Source organism: Astyanax mexicanus, chromosome 5, assembly GCF_023375975.1.
Source record: "Astyanax mexicanus isolate ESR-SI-001 chromosome 5, AstMex3_surface, whole genome shotgun sequence".
In the NCBI taxonomy this organism is placed as follows: domain Eukaryota; kingdom Metazoa; phylum Chordata; class Actinopteri; order Characiformes; family Acestrorhamphidae; genus Astyanax; species Astyanax mexicanus.
In genome coordinates, this window is record NC_064412.1 from 53032481 (window position 1) to 53042719 (window position 10239).

General features: G+C 39.0%; 1 protein-coding gene across 1 annotated transcript in view; it reads right to left on the reverse strand.

The window, feature by feature from the left end:
- Positions 1-1591, reverse strand: part of LOC103043300 (protocadherin-9) — a 465410-nt gene extending 463819 nt beyond the window's left edge. Inside the window, exon 1 of the mRNA XM_022675410.2 lies at positions 1020-1591. The gene's annotated coding sequence lies outside the window, so the exon portion shown is untranslated. The remainder of the gene's footprint in view (positions 1-1019) is intronic.
- Positions 1592-10239: the final 8648 nt, after the last annotated feature.

Consider the following 10239-nt stretch of genomic DNA (forward strand, 5'->3'; position numbering starts at 1 on the left):
CACTGTGTAGTATCGGAAGTTATGTGCAATGCCAGAAATGATGCAAAAGATATTCCTAACTTAGCATTATAACATAGCATTGTGGTTTAGCCTATAGGTGATGCTAAGTCTTGTTTGTTAAATAGTTTGGACAGCAGTGCCTTATCATTAACGATTTTTTAATCCTAATCTTGATGTAGCTTGAAACAAAAAGGAAAAGAATGCTTAAGAAGATTTGCTCAGCTCTTTTCACGTGTTTATTGTGAAACAAACAAAACAAATTGTAAAAAACGTGCAAATATCGTGATGATGATTAAAATGTGATTTATCGCACTGCCCTGGTTCACACATTAATGTTTACATGAGCACCTCTGCCTGAACACATTTCCCTGACGTTGCACCACAATGGAAGTTTTGTTCAGTGCCAGGAATGATGGGTATAAAAGACATTGTGGTACAAAGGATTGCCTTTTACTTTTGTATCTTTTTTATTTTTATTATTTTTTTTTTTTTGCATGCTAATCTGTGGGCATCTGGAGCATCTGCAGCACCATGTGAAATCTCGCTTTTTTTTTTTTGGCAATAATGATCAAATTGTGATTTATCATACTGCTTAGCTTATGCTAAAATTTGCATGAGGTTGCATGATATAAGAGTACTCTATAACACTAATATTAACGTTTAATTTAAGTTTTTTTTGTGTGTTTTTGGTGCTTTCAGAAAGGTCCAGCAGTGCCTATTTTTTTTTTTTTCTTACCAAATATTTTGCCTCAAAATCTCAATCTGGACATGTAATGAAGTTATAATAGAGAAAACTCTTTTTTGTGATAATGATGAAAATGCTATTTATCGTACACCCCTAGTTGACACGTTAACGTTTGCATGACGTTGCACCTTAATGGGAGTGATGTGCATTGCCAGAAGCGGTGCGTTATGATGTTGGCACAGCATTGCAATGTGGTGTAGCCTATAAGTGGCGCTGGGTGTTGGTGTTGAGTAGTTGGTGGGTTCACGCAGGTCCAGCAGTGCCTTTTCCTTACCGTTATCTTTTTTGTTGCCTCCTAATCTCTGTGCGTCTGGAGAGCAGATCCACCAAGGGAACCAAGCACGCGCACGAGCATTATCCTTCCTGTGATGTCTTTCCTCCAGCAGGTGTCCCAAAAATAGCGAAAACGAGCCAAAATAACAGGAGAGAGAGCAAATCCAACAGCTTTAGTCCGAGACGCAGCGCGCGCACATTCTCGAGCTCTGTCAGTGGAGGAACGTGCCGAAAGCAGGTGATGATGATGATGATGATGATGATGGCCAGGTAAGAAGAAGAAGAGGACGCGGCGGCAGCAGCAGCATCAGCAGCAGCAGCTCCTGCTCACCTTCTCCACACGCGCGCGCACACACGGTGTGTCCTCCGGCACGCGCGCACGATGCATCCACACGCAGCTCACTAACACACATACACACACGTACACACGCACGCGCACACGTTCAAACAAGCACACACGCACACTCACTCTCACCACTCTCACCGGTCTCACGCATCAGTTATCATCCCACGAGGGGACAGTGAGGTGCAGCTCAGGCTCGGGTCCCGTTCCCAGCAGCGCGCGACTCCTCATAGCTGCGTCTCCGCTCCAACTCCGAGTATGCCCACGGGGGGCGGAGCCAAGACGGGGGAAACCACGCCCACGCGCGGAAAGCATTGGACGGACTCCTCGTGAAGGGCGGGGCTGCAGCGGGATTGGACGGAATTAGCAAGAGCGCAGGAGAGAGAGAGAGAGAGAGAGAGAGAGAGAGAGAGAGAGATGCTGCAGATCCGAGGTGCCCCTGCAGCGCGAGACCGGGGCAATGAGGAGGGCAGAGGGGCAAAGTATCCCAAATACCCCAACATAGATAGATAGATAGATAGATAGATAGATAGATAGATAGATAGATAGATAGATAGATAGATAGATAGATAGATAGATGGGAAGGAGAGAGAAAGAAAGAAAGAAAGAGAGAAGAGAGAGACTATGGCTCTTTAAAGCTGTTATTCCATGATGACACTCACATGATAAACACAAACACACACAAACACACGCACGCAAACACACACACACACACACACACACACACACACACACACACACACACACACAAACACATTCATTAATAAGGTCAGAAAACCCGTTCATTGTAGTAACTCCAATAAAATGAAGGACCTTTAAATAAACGGTCTGTGTGTGTGTTTTATATATGCTAAAGATGTTTGATTATTCTTAATAATAAATAAAAAATATATATATTATAAATATAATCAAATATAATACAAATAAACATTGTCTGCTATGGTTGGTGTTAATGATTATACAAATATTTTATAATATATATATATATATATATATATATATAAATTGTCAAACACAAACAATTATTAAACAACAACCCATAATTATTATACATTTTATTCTAAAATATAATAATAAACAGCCCTGCTTTATTGCAGCAGGTGAGTGGAGTGCTGTGCAGGTGGTGAGTGAGTGAGTGAGGAGGAGGAGGAGAGTACAGGCTGTAGAGAGAGAGAGAGAGAGAGAGAGAGAGAGAGAGAGAGAGCTGCTGGATCTCAGGCTGGATGATCTGGCCAGTATTGCGGTGAACAGCGCCACCTGCAGGACCAGATTAAAACAGGAGAAGTGAAGCGAGACCCTCAGCAGAAGCGCGCCCGCCTGTCAGCATCAGCATCAGCACCAGCCCCAGCACCGCGCGCGCCGTGCAGACCCGCGCGCTTCTGATTACTGCGGCCACGTGACGATCTGAAGCAGTGCTGGGGACCCACAGTCCTGAGAGTCAGACCTTCAGCAGGTTTTCCCGCGTAAAAAAATACACACCTGACCACTCAGCATTAATTAAACAGCTTTTTTAATTAGAGTGTGATATTAGAAGAATTACACGCAACCCGAGATCACCACCCTCATTCACCTCGTCCACACGCGCATATATAGATCCAGGAAAAATATATTTAGTGAAGCTCTGGGAAAAAATCAGTTTCTGAATCAGTTTCTCTGATTTTGCTATTTATAGGTATATGTTTGAGTAAAATGAACATTGTTGCTTTATTCTATAAACTACAGACAACATTTCTCCCAAATTCAAAATAAAAATATTGTCATTTAGAGCATTTATTTGCAGAAAATGAGAAATGGCTGAAATAACAAAAAAGATGCAGAGCTTTCAGACCTCAAATAATGCAAAGAAAACAAGTTCATATACATTAAGTTTTAAGAATTAAGAAATCAATTTTAATCACAGTTTTCATGCATCCTGGCATGTTCTCCTCCGCCAGTCTTACACACTGCTTTTTGAAAACTCAAGCAGTTCAGCTAGATACACTTTACAACACAACTGATGCTTCAAACACATTAAGATGAAAATAAATTCAAGTATTAACTCTTGAAGAGTTCAGCACAGCTGTTAACTGAAAGCCTGAATTCCAGGAGCCTATACCTCATTAAGATGACTGAGAAAATTGAGATGTTGAGATGTGCAAAGCTGTCATACATGCATGAGGTGCCTTTAAAGGATCTAAAATATAGACACTTTTAAAAATATATAACACTTTTACGTTAATAAATAGTTCTATATGTTTAACTTTAGTATTAACCTACATTTGCAGACAATAATAAAACAAATCACTGAATTTAAGATACGTTGAAAACTTTGACTGGTTTCATTTAGTATGTATAGATTATGTATAGTATTATCTATTATCTTAACACCTGTACTTTTAACATTCTTTATACTTGGATTACAACATTGTAATTAATTGTGTAATTTCTGTATGGCTAATATAACACTAATGAATGGCACTAGACCTACAAAAATTCATTAGTATAATTTTACCTGTACACGTTTTAGAGTAGTATATAATATGTGGTGCTGACATGAGTGTAACTTTAAGGTTTTGAGGTGTTTTTGATGCATTTAACACAGATCAGCATCACTGCTGAGAGTCAGAGACTAGCTCTGTGGTCTGAAGCCAGAAGATGACTAACACAAACTGACCTATCAATGATCTGCCCTGTCATAACCACTGAACCGATACTGACTTCAGAGATACCACTGAAACAGCTGAAGTTGCTGAACCATCGGCTTTACTTATCAATCAAATGTACAGTATATTCATAAGAACATTTTTACAATACAGCAACCACTCATGATGTATTGATCTATTCTAATAATGAGGCCTAAAACACACTCCAAAAAATAAAGTTTGGTGTCAGAGATATTTACCGGACACATTTCAATCTTTATTCTCATTTGAATCAATGGCATAAGGTTGAAGGTAAGGTTGAATCTCAGCAGCCGGAGTCCAAGAGAGAGCACAACTGCTCATGCTCTCTCTGGGTGGGTAGGTGGCACACTCTCTTCTCATCATTTCTAATGTGATGTTGGTCAACACAGGCATCTATTAGCTCATGTATCAGAGCTGGAGATACAGCACTTTCCTCTGTGCTGGGTACCAGGTGGTGTTGGTGCTGAATGTGAGTAGGCATATGCTAGTCTTTACCTTCATAGTGTTGGGGGCATTAATGGTGATAAAGGTGAGATAATTGGCCTTTAAAACTGGTAAAAAAGATCAATGTTAATATCACAACATTGTTTCATCGTCTCACTTTTTTAACATTTAATATTGTAGAAATGTAGAGTACATTCCCTTTTTATTCCATTACATTACACACTCTTATGAATGATTTCATCCCTGTCAAAACATCTTTAGCTAAAAAAGCACACAACATTATGCTCTGTCACGCTGGATACAGACAATGTAGTTCCTTATTCTGTCTTTCCCCTTTTTGTCAATGGACATGCGTCTCTCCAGGACTACAATTCCCATCATGCATCTGACAAAATCAGGTGTGCGGACTCCAACAGCCAATCGTTTTACTTTCTCACGCTCCTCATCATCCCCGGAATTCTAGAATTGCTTTCAGCCGTAATTAATCTGTATGAGTACACAAATTTTAATAGTTTTTTTATATTGTTTCTTTGCGAAGTATTGCCACAGTTTATTCCAACTACATACCGAGCGTTCTCTTTCTGATTGTTTTTCCTTGTACTGAATCTTTTTTCTCGTGTTTGCCTTCAGTTTTTGGCTAGCCCTTTTGCTCAGTTTGTACTGTGTTTTCTGTTTTTTTTTTGTTTTTTTTTGGACTGTACTTTTTGACTCTGGTTTTTTCTTTTGTCTATTGTTTTTGGCTCTGATGTATCGGTTCATTCAACTTTTAACAAACATTTATTATTTTTATTTTATTTTATTTTTTTAAATTACTTTATTTCAACCACATTTCAATGTTGAAGGTCAGTCATTTGCCAGTTGGGGTCAAAAATCTGCTCACAAATGTTCTCAGTCATAGCTACAACATATAATCATAAAATCAATATCAACAAAATATATACACTGCAGTCTACTGTTAATGTAAATTACAAAAATGTATGATGTATTCAGTGTTTAACCTTGTACAGTATGTTTATAAGTGAATTCTTCATATACCTGTAATTCAAGTGTATGAAATATACATACGGTATATGTGTAATGTATGGACAAACATATGTTTAATCAGTGTAGTAGTGAATTCAGCAGAACGACAGAAGATAGAAAGGTGGAAAAAAGTAATATTAGCAATATTTCTTTATTTGTATGTACATTTAACTTTTTTTTTAGTTTTAGGAACAAATAAATATCTTAAATAAAGCAGATAATATGGAGGTTTTCATAACAGGAAGGAAGAAGGGGTTAAAGCTTATTTTGGGCCGGGCCGGGCGGGTCACGGGTATTCAATAATGCAGGAGTGTAATATATTACAGTTTATAGTGAATTCTGGACTGGAGGAGAGTGGAAACGCCCCTTTGAACCAAATGGCCCATTTTACGGGCAAAAAAAAGGCCCAAGGGCAGTGCTGTCCCATTGCCATGGAGATTACCTATGAGACCTTGCTGGGTGGCGTCAGTTTCCCAGACTGATTCTATCAGTTTTATTTAATGCACTGTTGATGTATTGCCACAAATAGGCAACCGCACAGGCACACAACCACTGGCCACAATATTGGAAACCCCGTTTTCTTGAAGCTGCAACCTTGCTGGTGTCCATGTAGTGTGTATAGAGATTGCAGCCTTGTTGATGATGATGATCGGCCCATGCTTTGCCTATAAATGTGTTTATTGCAGCTGTTTTGTTGTGAGGTTAAACAAGCGTTCAGCATAATGAGAAACTGGAGCACATAACTCTGTTTAGAAGCTGCTGATAAGTCAAATATTATGTGTTTTCTGAACCCTAAAAAAAAAATTGAGACAATATGAAAAAATTGCAATGTACACAAAAATGACTTTTATTTAACTGCAGCTTCAATCATGAAAATAAAAATAAATACTCTGTATCCATTCCTGTAGAAATATGTATATTCCAAAGAAATATGATGGCAATCACACCGTTAAAATCTTTATTTTTTATAAAAAAATTTTTTTTCATTTTCTCCCGTTTCTCCACAACACAAGGAGGGTGCAGACTAGCACTTGCCTCCTTCAAACAAATGTGAAGTCAGACTGCTGATGTAGCATTGCTGAGTTGCTTGGAGGAATACGCAGAGACTCGGTTCCGATACATGAGCTCACAGATTCCTTGTGCTGATTGGCATCACCCTAGATGTGATCATTGAAAAGAGCACCATCTACTGTACCCACCCACAGAGAGAGAGCAAGGCCAATTGTGCTCTCTTTCGGGGCTCCAGCAGCGGATGGCAAGCTGCATAACTAGGATTCGAACCACAAATCGCCCGATCATAGTGGCCATCATAGTGACCATGCAAAAAAACACCAGGTACTGAATTAGTCTGCCTATGGTCATAACTTATCCCCAATAGTGAATTTGTGTAGAATTAAAAAAAAAAAAAAAAAGTGACAACGACAACCCATAGTTTTGCATACCTTAAGACCTGTTTGCAGGAAGAACAGAACAAAATAGCACCTTACACCTTTATTAAACCTTACACAACATTATGGGTGACATACCAGAGTTCAAAAGAGGACAAATTGTTGGTGCACGTCTTGCTGGAGCATCTGTGACCAAGACAGCAAGTCTTTGTGATGTATCAAGAGCCACGGTATCCAGGGTAATGTCAGCATACCACCAAGAAGGACCAACCACATCCAACAGGATTAACTGTGGACGCTGTAAGAGGAAGCTGTCTGAAAGGGATGTTCGGGTGTTAACGCGGATTGTATTAAAAAAAACGTAAAACCACGGTTGATCAAATCACGGCAGAATTCAATGTGAACCTCAACTCTCCTGTTTCCACCAGAACTGTCCATCGGGATAATAAATTATTGTAAAACCAGGTGTTTCAGTTTCATTGTCCAACCCCTGTACATTTGACAGTAATTAACAGGAGTATTTTTTTTTTCAGTATAGTGCTGTTTATTAACATTACTAATGCTGCAATTCTCATCGGTGTGTGTTGAGTGTGTGTGGAATGTAATTGTATGATTGAGCAGCGAAAGAGCTAGTGCTGTGGTTAGCAGCTAATGCTAATGCTGCTCCAGCAGCGCTAGCTGGGGTTATCAGCAGGCTACAGGCCTATAATACTCACCTCTTGGCAGTAAAAGAGCTAAAACTTAGCTCAGTCAGTGGCTAATGCTAATGATGCTCCAGCAGTGCTAGCCAGGGTTAGCAGCAGGCTACAGGCTGATAATAGTCACCTCTAGTTTAGAACTAAACTGAAACTCCTGTATAACGCTATATAATACTTCAGCGGAGTGGCTTTACTGCTCCTTAATCCCTGACTGATATAATTCATACATAAGGAGCACTGGATTATAAGGTGCACTGACGGTTTTTGAAAAATTGAAAATTAAAATTAAAAGAATTTTAAGTGCACCTTATAGTGCGAAAAATACGTTAAGTGTAATTGTAGGGAAGCAAGTAAAACTATTCGTATCCTTCTATCGATACTTCACTACAGAGACTAGAAAAGCTAAATGTAGCTAAATATAGCATTTATTACAAGGGGCGTCCACAAACATTTGGATACTTGGTCTAGTGTGTCTGATGAACAGCAGCCTTGTGGTCAGATAAAGGCCAGTAATGAGGGGCTGATAGTAAACTATAAACAGCGTACAGCAACAGCTGGGCCACGCTGTGTAACTGTACACCTGCACAGAGGATCCATAAAGTGGAAGGAGCTCGTAAAGTAACCCATAAGTGCAGGAACAAACGAGAGGTGTTTCTAATAAAGTGGCCGGGCAGTATGGATGCTGATGGTGCTGGACAGTTAGTCTAGGTGGTGTCTTTGGCTGAAGGCCTAAGGCCGTAATGTTACTGACTTTATGTCACTTATTTTATGCTAGCAGACCTTGCTGGAAGATGGCAGCCCTCTCACAGCTGCATCATTAAAATAGCAGAAGTTCGATAAACGCCCAGAGACTCTCCCTGCACTGTAAAAAAAAAAAAAAAAAAAAAAAAAAAAATCAAATATCCTACACAGGCTACTTAAAACACTCCAGCAACAGCTTGTATGGATCTTTATGCACTGGATTTAATGTTTCACTAACAGGACTTAACAAATAGGAGATAACACGCTGCATTAAAGTGAATGCTCGCTCAATAACTCAATAATAACAGCGAATGAAAGTGAACGAGCAACCAATTAGTGTTATGGCTTCTGGCTTCAAACTGTTCAATCTGAAGTATGTTGCTTTTAACAGCTTGGATGGACCTTTTTTTTTGGTCTTTGGTCCTAATTTGTACTACCAAATTTGTACTACAATGCATATAGAGGAGAAAAGTGGGTGGAGCTTCTAGACATGGTGAACATACATAAGGCTTGTGTTGTGTACAGTAAAGTTTAAGTGGTATTATAGTGAATATACTGTAGTAACTCTGTATTGTAATAGAGAAGTGGGCGGAGCTTCTGGACATGGTGAACATAAGGCTTGTGTACAGTAAAGTTGTAAGTGGTATTATAGTAAATATACTGTAGTACCTCTGTATTGTAATATATAAGTGGGCGGAGCTTCTGGACATGGTGAACATAAATAAGGCTTGTGTTGTGTACAGTAAAGTTATAAGTGGTATTAGCAAATATACGGTACCACTTTAAAATAAGACTACCTTTATAAAGGGTTTATTAATGGTTTACAATTAGTTTATTAATGGTTACTAATAAGGTTGTAAATGCCTTAAAATCATTAGTAATCAGTTATAACACATACATAAAAAGGGCAACAATTTAGATGGCTGTGGGTTCACTATTTGGCAAACAACAGGTCATTGTTGCCCTTTCTACGTGTTATAACTGATTATTAATGATTTTTAAGGCATTTACAACCTTATTAGTAACCATTAATAAACTAATTGTAAACCATTTATAAACCCGTTACAAAGGTAGTCTTATTTTAAAGTGGTACCGAATATACTGTAGTAACCCTATATTGTAATAGAGAAGTGGGCGGAGCTTCTGGACATGGTAAACATAAGGCTTGTGTATAGTAAAGTTGTAAGTGGGATTAGTGAATATACTGTAGTAACTCTGTACTGTAATAGAGAAGTGGGTGGAGCTTCTGGACGTGGTGAACATAAATAAGGCTTATGTTGTGTACAGTAGTAAAATTATAAGTGGTATTATAGTGAATAAACTGTGGTAACTCTGTATTGTACTGTAAAAGAAAAGTGGGCGGAGCTTCTGGACATGGTGAACATAAATTAGGCTTGTGTTGTGTACAGTAGTAAAGTTGTAAGTGGTATTATAGTGAATATACTGTATTAACTCTGTATTGTAGACCTTGTTGTTGATAAATGTGTGCTGAGACACACAAAGCACCATGCTGTTAAGATACCAACGTGCCAAAGCCAGAGCGCACCTGCCTCTTAAAGGTAATGACGACTGGCACACTGATTGGTTCATTTCACGTTATGCCCAAAACTAGAGCCGTGCAAGGTGTATTTTTTGAATTCTTACGCTACCAAAGACACAGCGACATGCCCTAAATCAAGCTGCACGATCTGCAATTGGCCAGTGTGCTATGGATCGCGTATAAATCATGCGTTCAAAATTATCTATACTCTTCAGACCATCAGCAACACCTTCAAAATCCAAAAAACTGGTTTGTGTCAGTACACTTTTATGATGGCAGCATTGATGAAGAAATTAATAATGGGATCCTTCTTTAACAAGACAACGCAAAACGTGTATTCATACAGTACTGGCATGCCTGCAGTCCTATTTGTAAAGAAAA